Genomic DNA, 18,264 nt, shown 5'->3' on the forward strand with positions numbered 1-18,264 from the left:
AACGTAAAGATATATAAAAATTTTCTTTTTCGATTTTTTTGCGATTACTATAACTTACCCTACGGGAAGTTAATAAATAGAAATCACCTCTAATTTATCAACTTTCCGTAGAGTAAGTTATAGTGATCGTTCAAAAATCGAATGAAATCTTTTGCATATCTTCACGTTTCAGAGGTTTTTGAATATTTTGATACATCTCAGAAAAAATAGATGTGTGTGTGTGTATGTATGTGTGGATACAATTTCGCACGTTTTCGAGAGCATGGATTAACCGATTTGAATGATTCAAAGATCATTCGATTTCTAATGTAGGGTGACGTGATCGATTGTGAGATTTTGGCAAAGACAGTTCCAGCCGTTTCGGACATACGGAGCAGAAAGTGCAGAAAATGGTAACACGGTTTTTGCGAGAACCGAAAAATGATTCAAAAAATATTCGATTTGTTTTGTCGGGAAATAGTGCTGATTAGTTTTTCGCAAAGGCAGTTGCAGCCATTTCGGAGATTCAAAGCAAAATAAAGAGAACGAGTCAGCTAATTCAAAAAGCATTTTGCTTGTGTTGTTAAAATGATTCGTTTTCAAATAATGCGAGGAAAAATCATTTCAAAATTTAAAAAAAATCTATTTTTAATTTTCAAAAATTGCTTTCTAAATAATTAAAATTATTCGGATTTCAATTTTCATTCAGGCTAAAAACATTTAAAATTTTCCGAATATTTTTTACGGTACGGGAAGTTTCAGTAATTTGCCTTAAAGCACGATGCCATACACCACTAGTTACATTGATTAGACTAATAGCAATCAATATAGTACAATTTTATAAGCTATTACGATTAAAAGAATACTAATATTATTTTTAAAAAATGTATAGAAAACACTTCAGTAAATGATTTTCAAATTTAAGCTAAGACAGGTCTATAGGCAATATTTTTTTAATCTTCTTATAACTGTTTGAGCACTGATTTTAGTAACTTATTTGAATGATCATTTTAATATTAATTCTTATTGATCAAGTATATTATTTCCACATTTTGAGATATTCATGGAACTTGTCTTCTAGTATAAATATAGTCAAAGCCTCAAAGTATACACAAAATTCATGACTAGTCTATTTGTCATACTTTTTCATATCCATATCCATAAGTATTATATAAGATTTTAAAAGGCTTCGATAAATAATCAACGATAAAATACTTCAATTTTCAAATAATTATAGAGACTTAAGATGGTAAAGAATGGGACAACCCCTATTCCTGAAACTTAAAAAAACATTTATGAATGGCAAATTAAATTTTCTAGAAAAATAAAAGCTTCTAGTTTGTATTACTTACGTTGGATATAAGTTTCAACATAAAATCAGCCTTCTGATTCTCTTTTTCCCTAAATATTAATATCATATGCTAAAAAAATATTGGGTTAGCACATGTACATAGCGCGATTTACCAATAATGATAAAATATAGTCATGCAGTTGTACTAATAAAAAAATAATTACAAATATTCAGCATAAAGCAATTTGATCATCTCTGAAATTTATTTTCAATGATTTTATCTGTTTCAAATAGTTTACCTAATCTTTTAGTACATTTTGAAGATAAATCGAAATAAACCAGAACTGTAAAATACTTGATAACGAATAATCTGTACTGTGAGTGCAGAATAGTTTGTTTAATATAAATCTGAGATAATCCCAGCAACAATGTGTTTATGAACGTATAGAGGATTACTATGATTTACTATGTTGTTTTCATTTGATACTGAAAATTGAGTTCTAATCGATATCAGGGATTAAATTTATGGGCACTCGAAACTTTTGAAAAATGATAAAAAATTATGTTATTGCGAGCAGGTGAAGTAATTTGTGACAACTTGTTTATCTGTGCACAAATTCGTTAATTTAAACTTTTTAATTAAAATAGTAGAAGTGCCTACGCAGGTAATAAATAAAATGTTTCATGTGGGCAAAATATTGTGCTCTGAAAAAAAGACCGTGTTATTTTTAGGTTTTTATTTATTTATTCGTTTTTTTTAATTATGAACCTACCAAGTATTTTATTATTTTTCAATCCTGATTAAAAGCGCGAACTTACAATGGAACTTGTTATCATACACAGTTTAAATAAAGCTTTGTACCTAAAAGCTCAAATTTTCAAACTTTATGGTATACATTTTTTTTTTAATTTTTCTTTGTTGTTAGTTACAAAATAATATACATATCAATTACATACATATTGATCTGTTATCCTCTTCCTAATTTACACAACAAAATCATTTCATTGCCCACTTTTGATCCACTAATGATCAATTACAAAGTGACTTTTCAACAAGACTTGTGATATTGTGACTTTTTAGAAGATATTGTGATCAGTTTTAAAGAAGAAATAGATTCCAAAGGTCATAGTTTAAATTCTATTGCATTTATCACAAATGCTAACACAATTTACTTTTGAAAAATGATTCCTGTTGATTTAGTTCACGGACGACGGTGTATTGTACAAATGCTATTTACAATTACTCACATGCACTTCTTATAATTAGTTTCTAGCAAACGACAAAGATGAAGTGAGAAAAATACTTCAGACATGTAAACATTAGTTCCTCGAATAGTAATAGTAAATAAACCAAACTGCAATATAGAAACACTTTTTATTCGAAAATGCAATTTCTTCACTGAAATGTTATTAACACTTTTAAGCAGGAAGATGTAGTAGGAATTTTTTTTATGAAATAGTAAATTTTGAAAAAAAAGTCTTGTATACATTTTTTAATAATAAAATATTAAACTTCAATTTTTCTTATTGATTAAAAATTGTAAAAAAGGCTATTTTATGTTTTTTTTTAATTTTATGGGTTTCTACATGAATTTGTAACCTGGAGTAACTGTTTTATTTTTACTCGCTTGCGCATAATTATGATAAATCCATTTTTATAAATCATTCGAAATGTTACATAATAATACAGTCGCAAAATTTTTAGCCGCTGTTTATAAATCCACATAATACGAATATATGACATTTCCTTGGAAAAGTACTGCCTATTTGTTTGTGTGCACCGGCATATATGTAATTTTTAACTTCCCGTAGGGTAAGTTATTGTAATGGGCCGAAAATCGGAATTGAAATTTTTTACATTTCTCGACGTTTTGAAGGTTTCTGAACATTTTGGCATACCTCAGAAAAAATAGATGTGTGTGTGAATGTGTGTGTGTATGTATGTATGGATACAATTTTTCGTCCACGTTTTCGGGCGTACGGATCAACCGATTTGAATGGAAAAACATTCGATTCCTATTGAAAAGGAGATATGCTAATTAGTTTTTGGCAACGGCAGGTCCAGCAGTTACGGAGATAAAGAGCAAAGAGTGCAGGAAATAGAAATCGAGTTTTTGAGAGGACGGAGCATCCGATTTGAATGATCTAAAAAACATTCAATTAGTAATGATTGGGAAAAGTGGTTATTAGGTTTTTGCAAAGGCAGGCCCAACCATTTCAAAGATACGAAGCTAAATGTACAAAAAATGGCAGTTTTTGAGAAAACTAAGCGTCCGATTTAATTGATTCAAAAAACTTTCTGCTTGTCTTAACAAAATAATTGATTTTGAAAAAAAAAACATTTGTTTCAACTTTTTTTTTTAATTTTTTAATTTTTTGTATATCGAAAATAATTCAGATTTTATTTTTAATTCTGACTATAGTTCTAATATACTTTACAAATAATTTCAACTTTGCAATTCAGTTTATTTAATTCTTATAAATATTAGACAATGTTACAATATTTATAATAATCTATTTGAAAACATTCAGTATTTCTCGAACATTTCGTTACGGTACGGGTAGTTCCACCAATTTGCCTTAAGGCACGATGCTAGCGTGTTTAATTAATGATGATATATAAATTAACCAAAAATCTAAAAGCATAGAATTTCTACAGTTATGAGTAATGTGACAAGTTCAAGTTTATCCAAAATATGTTTTGAAATAAAAATAGTCTTCTTCGAGCATCTAGTTAAATATCGTCATCATATCTAATGAAATAATACGTGATTACTATAAAATAGATTCTAAGAATCAAATATATTTAATATAAATTGATTAGCCATTTGGTTGCCATCACGTATATTTATTATGTAATCTTATCTTTATTATATAAAAACACTGTAAATGGAAGATTTCGATCAGAACTGCTTATAAGACGCTAATTTCTAATTGCTATTCAAAAATGACAATACAGAAGTGTAATTTGTAATACTTTATTTTATATATAAGATTTATTAATTAATTAAAATGCTAGTTAATAACAAGTTGGTTTAGTAAACATTTTTTTATGTATTCGTTATACAGATTCCACTTTTGGTTTTTTATTTAATTTCCAATGAGATTTGCTATTGACATTTTTTTAACCATCGCAAAATATGTTCTTCAAGCAGTCGTTGGTGATTTTTGCTTCATATATATATATATATATATATATATATATTATATCGTAGCGTTATCTTTCAAATTATCTACATGTTTATTAACTTCATTAGGTATTCCACAGATGACGCTAGTGTTCATGTTTGGTTTCCACTTTCACCTTCCCTCATATATCTATACATAGAACTTTCATTTTATAATAACTTTTATAAACAACTGTACATTATCTCTACATATTTTTGTACATTTCCTTGTAAATTTTAATTTATCCTAATTTTATATGTTCTTAGAGATATCTCAGAGATATCAATTAAAATGCAATTAAGTTGCAATGTTTTCATCAAAATACACTTCAGAATATAATATGAATCAAAGTGTATAAGATATTATGATTTTATATGCTATTATGAAAGAGCATATAGAAATCACTCAAGCGAGTAATGTCCTAATTATTAGGTTCTTAGGACAACATTTTTTATTTTGTTTTTATTTATATTTGAAAATATGTAATTTAAAATCACCATCTCAAAATGAAATAATCAGTCAAATTTGAATTTAATCAGTAAAATGATGTTAATTATGATATTTTAGCGCTTCTATAAAAATAGAAGTGACATGATACTTTTAAAAATTTCTTTATGACCATACTTTTTATACCAATTATGTATTATGCCCACGTAAAATTTACTAAAGTTCACAAGTAATAAAATATTATCAAAATTTTAACATCTTATGTCGTTTGAATTATAAGAAATGATCTAAATTTATTGATCTTATCAATGATCTATATTTTTTTTAAATAACTGAATGTTTCTAATATAGAAACAGTTCATGAATTACATACAGAATTCTAAGTTCATAAATTACATATATTCACATATATAATTATATACTGAATATTTTTATAATTCTTACTTTAAATGAAAATATAAATTATAAATATGAATAAAGACTAATTGCATGGCATCTCCATAATAACGTAATGAAGCGTTCTACTAAGACTTACTTAAAGTTTAAATCCAAATTTTTCATAACTTGTTTTCTCCGATACTTACCTCATATACTATATTTTTATAGAAAAAAAAGTAATAAAAATGCTAAGATATTTTATTCATTTATTTAAAATAATGTGATTTTTGATACCAATTATCGCATATCTTATTATCTCACATTCGTTAAACCTTATCTAACTAAGTTACATTCCTAAGGAGATAAATTATAAATAATTATTTTAAAATGTATTTGGAATATGTATGTGTTTATTAAACATTGATTGTAGTATACAGAAAGTTGTAAGTCCTTAGTCTCTTTTAGAAACAAGTTACTGCGTTGAAGTAACATTTCCAATAGCGCCCTTTGGCGGGAGCTTTTCTGGAGCCTCTTCTCTGCAAACCAGATGAACCCATCTATAAAATTAAATAAATTTTAATTATTTATTATAATACATGTGATTGATATAATTATCATTAATCAGGAAATATTCGAGCTTTTCGATTATTTTCTGATTGTACTAATAGAAGATACATACGTAGAATTCGGTGAAGATTTCTGATAGAAGATATTTTAGTAAAGTAGTCCATTTAAAATTTAAAAAAGTTGCATAATACTGAGTGCAATGTTAGATAAATGCGTTTATATGAAAATATTGCCTTACGAGACTATTTTTGCTGTGTATTGAATAGAGTGATTAATGATGCATAATAATGCATCTGCCAATCTTCATCAAAATAAATTTTGTTTAAATGTATATTTAAAAGTTCAGACACTCATTTAATTAATAAGAGATTTCCTTAATCAATAACTACATTAGTTTGACATTTAGGAACTGTCACTATAATTAAAAAATATGTTTATCTATACCATTTTTTTAATTAAACTTTAAGCGCATTTATATATGGATGCGACCTTTTACCTTTAAAAGATCATATTTTTAAACCATTTTAAATAAACATTGAACTATAAATAAAAAAGATCTATTCTTAAGAGCTTTTAATTCATAAACGATGAAATATTTATCTTATAGAAACATTAAAGTTTATTATTAGTAAATAAAATATTCTCAAATATGTTTTCAACATGAAATTAATAAAATTTAATAAAGCGATTAAAAATAATTTTACGGTATTTTAAAATCTTAAGCAAACGCAGAGTGTACAATATATAAAACTGATTGAAAAATAATTTAATAAAATAATACAATTAATTAAGAAAATGTATATAAATAAATATTACATGCTTTGACCGAATTAACAAAATAAATAAAATCAAATACTGATTTTATAATTGTATTTTAATCTTGAAAGGCAAATTTTAATAATACTGTCAAAATAATAGACAAACTTTCGAACTGTATGTTTAATACTGTAAAATCTTAAGTAATTAGATTACTCGACAACCATGCTTTTAAAATTATTGGTGATAATGTAAATACAATATTTTTATTTAACAGGTTAATAAATGCATGTATTAATTTTTTCATTTATTTTTGTATTACTTATATAAATTCCAACTTAACTTTAAAAAAGAATTATATATGATTATATAATTCACGAATTCTGAGAAGTCATTTTAATAAAAAGTGGGTTAAAGGTGAATAATCTTACTAAAATGACTTGTCAAAAATAAATATAATTAACGTGTAAAAGCCTTAATATTTTTTTCGGAATAATGAATTGTAAAAACATATGTAGGACGATAGATTATAACTAACTAAATAGAAATTATGCAAGAGATAAAAAATTTGTGTCTGCTATGCAAATATTATTTAAGGCGGTTTACTTTTTTGATAAAAATATGACGCCTACTCTCTGGCAATATATATATATATATATATATATATAAATATATGTATGTATATATGTGTATATATCCATTTTAGTGCATTCGGCACGTGTCCACTTATATATTGTCCAAACGTCCCCCACATATGAATTTAATTTATGATTCATGCCAGTCATATTTCACGAAGATTACAAAAATAATGATAAATGTTTTTATAAAACCGTTTTCAAGGCATTAAAAGTTGTTTGAGGTCTACGTTGTAAACGTCTCTAAATACACCGTTTATTTATTTAAGAATCAAGTAGTCGTATTTCCTTTCAATCGTGAGGTATTTATAGTAGTATAATACGTTTACAATGATAAAAACATTAAATTTATGTGTGAGCAAAATTGTAAATATACAGAATACTCCAAAACTGTATAACTTATCATAAAAATTTATTTTAGTAAAAATAAATTAACGAGCCAAAAAACATCTAGATAACAGGAATATAAAAATGTTTCAGTAAAGACATTGAAGATGTTTCAGTCATTATTTTATTTTTTGATTTATTTTATTTTTGTCATTTATTACCTTATCTTCTGCATCTCGTAGTATACTACTGGATTTTTCGAACTGTATCATCCTGCTCCTAATATCAGAAGCTTGTTCTTCATCCATGGCATTCTGGAGGGCAACTAGCAAACGATCTAAAAGCAAGGCTGCCCTTTTAGGTACTGCGATCTTGTAAATAAAATTAAATATAAATTAGAACAGCAATAATAATGCATTTTTAAAGAGTTGCTTCAATCTTCTCTTAAACTTAAGCGATTCCCATTAAAAATGCGTAATGCGTAAAGTACATGGCGTCTCCACCGCTTGGAGATAAAAGTTTCATATCAAGCGTAGAAGCAATATATTATGTTAGGATCATAAAATGTATATTTAATCTAGTCATGGAGAATAAATATAATAGTGAACGATGTTTTTATGATTTGTACATTACAAATTAATTTATCGTAACTTTGAAAATATAATAATGACTTGTGCGGAATTTTGTTTACTATAAATCTATTTTTATTTACTCTGAACATAAAATACTATCAAAACAGTAATACTATATATGAATAAACTTGTATTCTACGTCATTGTCACACTCAATTCAAGGACCTACATTGTCCAATATCATTGCCACATATCTTGTATCGGAAACTGAATCTAATTATGTCCTCATGGTTAAACCAAAATAAAAACAAAAGCTGAAAGCTTTAAGCTCTATCTTGTAATAGATATCCGGAAAGCTCTGCGAAAAAGGGCTTTCAAAGCACGTATGCTTCACGTTTATGTAATTGTCTTTATATCAGTGCATTGGGAACTGTAGTATATATATATATATATATATATATATATATATATATATATATATATATATATATATATATATATATATGATGATAGTTTTGTCGACGTTGATACATATTTGTAATATTTTTGCAGCCCAACCGTCGAATTAAAAAAAAGATTAAATACATAATTATTTATTCTATTAAACGTTTCGACACTTGATGTGTGTCATCATTCAGTAATTAAACCAGGAAAAACAAGAAACATTAATTATGATGTAAAATTGATTGAACACTAAATTTGTGTAAAATAATAAAATACTATTATATTAACAAACGAGAAATAGGAGGAGCACATATTGCCCTCCTATATTTAATGTTAACGGTAGCATTGCATTGTGGGCACTGTTGACAGTTTATTTTTTATTTAATTTTAAGTTTTGGCATTGAATATTTTACAAAAAAAATTAAATCATTTTAATAACTTTGAAACATCAAAACATAACAAAAAAAAATAAAAATGATAAAATTTAAATATATTTAATTAAATTATCACTTTCTACTAGTAACTATCTATATCTATGATCGATCAAGTAAATTTGGATCGTGAATTTAATTGCAAAATGTTCTAATTTTTCAGCCTTTATTTTATATTATAAAAAAGTTACACAGAAAAATTATTCTAAGTTGAGTTTTAATTAAGAATCATTTCAATATTATTTCTATCAATTAATCCATAGAGTGCATTTTAAACTGTTTAATCACTTAAAAGCAATGATGCAGATATGTAAATATCAGCCCTTGTACTATAATTGTTGACCTTTAAATTCCGATAGCGGAATGAATGTGATAGAACTTGAATTACAAACAATGTGGTGCATTCGATAATTGTTTGAAAGCTTTTTGCTTTTCACTTGGGTTAAAATACTCTAATTTAATGATAGCGGATTAGCGAATTACCCTGAAATGCTCTCCAAGTGACAATGGTTATTATATGAGATATGGGATATATTACTGGTTTTATGACATAAAGCACCACGTGGAAAATTTTGCTTTCATTTTTCTAAACCATGATATCTAAGCTAAATAAATTTTCATTAATTTATTATCCTAAAAATTTTCCACACGATCTAATATTTTAGAAATGTTATTTTTTGTTCCAATTATAGATTTTACAGTATATATAACACAAATACCTTGCCAGTACTTCTAAAATGATTTTTCTGAGTTTCGATTTTATGTTCAACTTATTTTTGTTATAATTGGTGACTCATGTCATAGGACGAAATTGGCCATTATAAACTGCCCACATATGATTTCTATCTATACTGGGATGTAATTACATCGAAATAATAATATTACACGAGGTATAAAGCTTTAAACATTAATTTAATGAGCTTTACAATAATATTTAAGCTTTATAAATAATAACCTTTATTTCCGCTGTCTGGAGCACAAAGATATTATGCACCCATTAATATCAGCGCAAACAGACGATGAATTTAAATTATATGAGGGAGTTTCATAGTGTAATTTAATGAAACTGTACCGTATAAACTATATTTATTTAATATTATTATTTACCGGGGTTTAAAATTTCAATAGAGCTTCGATGTAGAGCTTAACTACTTTTCTGCTAAGCGTCATTAAGAACAATATTTTCCAAAGCGTTTGATATTTTAAAATATATTTTATTTAAAATATGATTTTTTGTATTAAACAATTTTGAATATCTGGGCTAATTTTTTTTAGTATTGACTTTTGAATTATTTGTATTTTTCAATAAATATCATTTTGTATCTAGCTAATTATTATATTTTATTTTTGTCTTGCATAATCTTTAATATTTCTATTTTTTATTTTAGCAGAGAATAGCAAATAGAAATATAAGATATCCAATTAGTAAATGAATCATATAGGTGCAATCCAATAGGGCGAATTTACTACGTAGGCCCTATTGTATATCAAGTGTTACTTTACACATATTAGTTACTGCCTGTCCTTAAATATGATATTCTTAATAATAAATCAACAATATTGGATACCTCAAATTCAGAAATGTATTGAGCTAAAGAAATAATTAATTTACTATTCAATTTTTTTTCTCGAAATAATAATTTGTAAAATATTTTTTTATTTTTAGCTATATTTTGGTGCGCCTAATATGATAATGAAAATTGATTAATTTTTGTAGTTTAAAATTTAATTTAAAAAAAAAAGGTTCACATATAATTCATAAAATACAGAATCAATAAATGTATTTCTTATGCGATCAGGTGTTTTACACATAAAACTTAACTTTACGTATATGTTATCAATGAGACATTAGCAAGTTGCACTTACAATTCTTATTTCACGTTTATACGTTTTGTAGGTTAGATTTCATGTGTGAAACGCTTGATCACACAGCAAGTAATTAGATTTTTGACAGTTTGTTACAACCGACTCATACGAAGATGGACCCATAAGGTAGCATTACCATGAAATTTATATTTTACCTGACCCCTAAATATCAATATTTATTGATTGAGTCGAATATTTACATGTTCGAAAATTTTTTGCAACTCGCCTTAAGGAAAAGTGCCACTTACACCTAGTTTGTTTAAAATTTGTTATAAATATATTTTATGATTATTAATAATCAATATATCGAATTTATTATTTATTAGTAAATATTTGCAGACTCCCTATATTACCTTAATATTCTCATTTAAATTTTAATGGTATTTTTGAATTTGTGGAATCTAGTTTATTTTTATAGTGTATTAATTATAATGTTTTATTGTTTTGTGATATATTTAATTTTTGTTAAACTGTGGTTATTCTTTAAAGCTTTATAATTTAATTATTACTAAAAAAATATATATTAATAACAGTTATTGAAGATAATTTTATTTGCACGATTAATTGATTTTTATTAATATCTTTACTCAACTGTGAACAAAGATAATACACCAATTTAAATCTTATCATATTATCACATAATAAATCGAGTATTGAACTATGCGGGTATAATTTCCATTAAGCCCACACTCATTTCATAAAATAGACAAAATTTTCCTTAGAGTATATTGACCTGGATGGAATTAGCATAGAAATCGCAAGTGTGATTAAAATTATAGTTCATTAATCTTGTTTTGCTTCATCATGCATATTAATGTCATTTTATGTTTAAGCCTTCATCAAAATACAAATGTTATAAAGCAACTATTAACCTCTTTTTAATGCGTCAATACATCCTAAGGCTAAAATTGATATAAATTAATAATAAGCGTCTAAAGATAGCAGAGTTTAATTTTTTTGAATCTGTTTTCCTTTTTTATTAAACATAAAATATCGATCGATGATACTGCAAATAATATGCAGTGAAACAAATATATCTGCCCTTGTACAAATATTACTACCAATAAAGTCTGTTTACTAGAAATGCATTTCTAGAAAGCCAATTGTAATATGATTCTAGAAAAAACATTTATTCTAGATTTTATTCGCCCCAGATTTTTATTCTTGTTATAAGTTGTGATACAAATAATAATCCGTACTTGAACTTTTATAACACCAATTAATGACTATATATTTTGAATGTATGGACAAAATAATTGCATGTTTCAAAATGATTAAATGATAAATATGTGCTTCTAATGAATAAGTTCAAGTAGGTACTTATTTGCTTCCGTGTCTTTGAGATATCCAAAACAAGAAGATTTTATTATCAGCATTTTTTTCGTATTTTATAAAAGTACTTTTTATAGGTTTTTCAAGTTGAACGCACTTTATAAGTGCGTATACAATATAATACAATTAGATCAAACTTTATATACTTTTTATATATTTTTATAATCACATTGTATAAAAGTAATCAAAATTTGCCATATATTGATTGAAATTGACTATAAACAGTCATTTTTTACTTTAAAATTTAATTTTGGTAAATGTAATTTTCTTTAGATATCTACCATTTATATTATTCTTGCATATCTATTTCTTCAATATTTAAATTGATAAAATAGAATACCAACACTTTTTGTTTAATTTGAAAGCAAAATATTAAAAATAGATAAATAAGATTTTAAATTTAAATTTTTAATCTTATAATATGTCTGTTACTATATATTACAAAACTATAAAATCTAAATCTATTTAAAGCTATATCTGATACTCTATTTGTGACAAAATACAGTGTATTTATTATTTTATTTTAATAGAGTATAATTTAATAGTTTGGCGCCTACAAATGATGAAAAATAAATAAAAATTGCATGAAAATGATCTTAAAAATGCATAAATTTTATATTGCCAAAGGTTACCAAAAAGCTCATTATTTTCATAAAATTATTATTTTATATCATTATTCAGCTAAGAATACTTAAAAAATATTCTGAGTAAACAAATATCGATTTTACATTTATAATTTATATTTTTTATTCTAAATACGTTTAATTTAATGTTTAAATGTATTTGGATATGGGCAAATAATTTTTTTTAATTAAATGAATTTATATTTTTTTTATAATTTTGTTTAGTTATCAACAAAATTGTTATAATAAATCATAAAATAGTTTAAACATTTTAAATCCCTTATGGGTCTCTTGATAAATTTAAAACTTGACGTCAAAATATATTATTAATTATTATATCTCTACCATACGACGTAATATTAATCAAATCTACTTCGATTGATGAATTATTCTGTTTATCTATATTTGAATTAATAATTGGAATAATTAAACTGCAATATATTGTGTAAGCTAGATCGGATTTTACTATAATTCAAAAACCACGACAAAGCTTATATGAGAGAGCTTTAAGCTCATGATATCTTAGAAATTCATTGTTATGATTATTTTAGACAAGATGTTTACAAAATTGTATTCTGTAGCAATAATGTACAAATATACTAAATATTTGTATTCAGTTGCAATACTGATCCATTATAAATTATATAATTTGTTTTTCATTATTGTAGCAGTATATCGCTTATATGAAATTGAGTGTTTATTATTAAATAAATGATTATAATAAGCAATATATAAAATCCATATCTTATTACTATTGAATTTGAAATTTTATCAGCATTTATGAATTGCAGAATTTTATTTTTACAAGTTACTGAAAAAATGATGATGATAAGCAATTTATTAATTTACAATATTTTATTGAAAAATTTATTAATGCAATTTTGCAATCTTTATAGTATCATTTATCTCAAATTAACTAAAATGCAATGTTGACTTCTTATTAAGGTGATTGAACTATCGATTATTTAAGCATTTAATCTTTACATACTTATATCATAATTTCGATATAAATGGAGTTAATTAACTAAGATTAATTTCATCTTCTTCAAATTTTAGACAAGATGTTTACAAACACGTATTCTGTTCTAATAATATAAAATTAAAGTTAAAAGTGTTTTATAAAAAAATATGAAAAAATTCATTAAATTGAAATTTAAAAAAATGCCTAATAGCTAACCTTAAATAACATGAATAATAAATTAAGCTTTTATATAAAATAATGGGATATGATCAAAAATAAATTTTAGTGAGTTATCTGATTTAAAAAAATATTTTCAAGCTTTACATGTTTTTATTAATTCAACTTACCAAGAATATGAGTTAAGCAAAATATTTAAAAAAATCATATTTTTATAATATTTTAATGAAAAATTCAATAATAAATCTGTTATATTGCTAGTTATTATTAATTAACCAACACACAATTCACCTTATAAAGGTGATTGAACTAACGATTTTAGACTTTTAATCTTTACATACTTATAATTTTGATATAATTGTAATTACTTGACCGAGATTAATTTTCATATTCTGTTTTTCTACAAATAAATTGATAAAGTTTGATAAAATTAATCAAATTGCAGAACCACAGTAATATATACAACTAATGTATTTATATACTAAACTTCTAATAATTTATTGTTAATACATTTGTTTTCTTCTTTTACACATAGTAGTTCTATATATTTATTAGTTCTAATTTTTCAAATTTATATAAAATTTGCAAATAAAGATAGTTAATTTCTATTCTATTTATTTACATAATTAGCCTCTACTAACTTTTTTTTGTTATAATTTATCTTTGTTAATCAAGACTTTAATATGTTATTTACAAAATTGATAAATTCAAAAAAGAAATAATACAAAAAAATACGATAAATTGAATATAAAATGAAGTAAAAACTAAAATAAAATAATAACAGTAACTAACTCATATGTGGAGAAAATATCGTCCAATATTCGAATGTGAATTGTATTGAGTTGTAAGTGGCTTACATTAGCTAGAAAATATTAAATTTACCAATATAAATAGTTAATTACTATTCTGTTGATTTGCGTAATTATGAAATATAAAAAATCATATAGTTATTTATTTTATTTATATGAGTTAAGTTGAATTTTAAGTTTCATTTATCAATTAAAAAGAACTGTTTCCTTGTTTTCTCGTTATCTCGTCAACAAAAATAGTGAATTACTATTTAAATTATTTTCATAACTAGTAATTTAATTAACTAATTTACTCCAATATTGTAACTTTCAAGAATTACTTTCAAAATCAAATTATATATTTATATGTTACATACATGTAAATTTACTATCTAATTTCATTTTTCAAATTAACTTACCGGATATTCATCATAAGGTACAGCATTTTGATAGTCTTGATCAAATGAAAATGGAACAGTTTCTGATTTCAAAGGATGACCATCAGCAAAGCACAAGATCAAACTGATTAAAAGCACAGTAGTTTCCATAACCGTGTAATGATTTTTATTTATCATTCCTCCGTTAAAAAAAGATTGAATTTTATTCCCGCATTCAAAATTTAATTTTGAATGTTCGAAATTTGTTTTAAATAATTTTGAAACTATCAGTTGAACTGTTTGTGTGAGGGACACAATTGTGATTAGAAAAGCAAACTGTTGCTTCAGAGCTTTTATAACGAAGTGGCGTGATGTCATACATTGGTAGAGTCCCCACCATGTGCAAGAATGAAAGCGCCGCGAAAGCTTTGGCAAAAGCTCCAAGTTTCTACGAATGATAATAATTCACTCAATTAAAACGATTATTTTTAATTTTGAACAATAACAAAATATTTGTTGTATCCTGTAAGTAATAGGATTTTATGTACATAATTAGATTGTTCTTTACAAACTTTTTTTTTAAATTTAACCCTCTATGTGCCCTTATAACTCTTAGCCACATATCAAATTTTTCTATATTTCACTAAATAATTATGGTATTTTTTAAGACAACCAATATCAATATTTATGACCTTGCTAGAGTTTTCCACCAGAAACAATATTTTTATACATGGTGACGCTGTGACTTGAAAGACATAATGATTAAACAGAATTTTTTGTTTATCATTTGCATGTACATGCTTATGATTAATGATATTTCATTCCTAAAAAATCGGCCCATAGAGGGTTAAGATGATTTTATTGTTAATGTGCCTCTGACCTTTAAGTTTATTGATAATGATTGGTGTAGGCTTGCCAAATAAGGAATAATATTGTCACAACAATATTTTTATAAATATTTGCATATAACTTGTTAACTAAGCCGTTTTGTATAAATTTTCTTGGATATCAACAAATTAAATTACGCTACTAAAAATTTTAATAGATATAGAATAGCCCTTTTGCAGTGGATAAAATATATAAATTATTTAAAAACTATAAAAAAACAAAAACCACATTCAAAAAATTTCAAAAACTTTTATATATAATTTTATCCTTATATATAAAATAACAATATTATAAATGATAAGATAATAATAACATTAATGTTCTTATATATATTAATTGTAATTTTTTTACATTAAATAGTTTTCATACTACAGTTTGTTTACATTCAATGTATTTTCTGCTTTCTTGTGTGCAGATGTTCATAAAATTTTTTTAGAAGCACAATTTTAATGTTTCTATCTATTATTTAGGTTTTTATCTATTATTTGAATGAATGCCTGTTTAAAAACTCATTTCATTTTTATGTACATACTTTCACCACCCGATTATATATATATATATATATATATATATATATATATATATATGAGTAAGTTCTTCAAGGGCTCATATTTCTCAACATCAAAATTAACTACTTTAACATATATATATATATATATATATATATATATATATATATATATGGTTAAAGTTTATAATATAAATTGCATAATATTTTCCTGTCAGAGACTTTATATTCTTACCTGCTTTTTAATAAATCTGGCTTGCAAGGTGAAAAATATACCTATTTTCGTCAAAGAGACAGAATACATGCAAAAAGGGTGTTTTTATATTAGTTTTTGTTCATTAATTTAGTTTTGACTACAAAACAAAATTATTAATTGTATCATGAAATATTTATTATAAACTATAATAAGTTTTTACGTATAATCACAAGGTTATAATTCTAATTATAAGTATGGAAGAAGTTTTACAAAACTTTTTTCTAATTAAATTGTTACTAAATCATTTTGTCATTCGATATTCTAAGTTAATATAAAATTTATTGTTTTATAATAATCCTTCCTCTCACTATTCTTTTTTAAAAACAAAGGATTTTCAAAGTTATTAGTTTAGAAATATTTTGCTCTGAATTTCTTTAGTCACCAATCTTACATTTTCAATTTTAATAAGCTTAATAAATTATTTAACAGAATTTAGAATTATACAATTTTCATTTTATAAATATTTTCATATATTTATTTCACCAGATGCAAAATTAAATCTGATTAAAAATAATCAAATCCAACTACCTTTAAATTCTCGTTGAGTTTTATTTAAAAAATCTTTCTAATATAATCATTTTTTACTATCTGATAAAAATTAATTCTTTGAACCAAATTAATATAGTAATTAATTAATTATCAAACTGTGCGATTTGGATTTTCATAAATAACATGACCAAAAATAAATATTAAAACTTATCGTTTGTTATTGAAAATGTGAATTATAAATATGGATAAAAAGCATTTAATTAAAATGCAAGCAAGATTAAATTAGTGGAAATTGACGCGGATAAATATCTGCTTTTGACGTATGTACATTTGATGTGATCGAGATTAACTAAATTAATGAAAAATATTTTTAGAAATGTATAGAAATACTTTGAACTTTTAAAGCCGTATTAACTTTATGCAATATAATCAATATATAAATTATGCTTATTTTATAAATATTTCTATAAATATTTTACCTACTGTTCATAGTTACATAATTTTTTGGAGCAAATTTTTGATAATTATATTTTATTCAGTTTGAAATTAAATGCATGTGCAAATTTATATAGTTAGAGTAGCTTTGAAAGAAAATAAATCCTCTTTAGAGATACTAGAAATTTTGAATCAAATTCCAGAAGATACGATTGATTTTTTTGTTAATTATGTTAATATCATTTCAAACTATGTTTATATTTATATTGCTTACTAATAATTTATACAGATATGATTTGCAAAAATATCTAATCTTTAAATGGACAACGTATTTTCCCAAAGAATTAAACAGAAAATATAAATATATTAATAAATTCGTAGAACTTGGAATTAAAGAAAACTGTTCAATAAAAGTAGTTGAGCAAGAATTAAAATCGGTTATATAATGAATAGAGAAAAATATATTATTTCTTAGAAATGTTTGTGTGCTTATGAAGTGTATATATAAACATACATATATGAAGGTTCAATGTCCTTATGAAGAAAATAAATAAAAGTACAACTGTACT

This window comes from Ctenocephalides felis, unplaced genomic scaffold (genome assembly GCF_003426905.1).
Source record: "Ctenocephalides felis isolate EL2017-DRISC unplaced genomic scaffold, ASM342690v1 CF-g0.4_SCAFFOLD_03572, whole genome shotgun sequence".
NCBI classification, from domain to species: domain Eukaryota; kingdom Metazoa; phylum Arthropoda; class Insecta; order Siphonaptera; family Pulicidae; genus Ctenocephalides; species Ctenocephalides felis.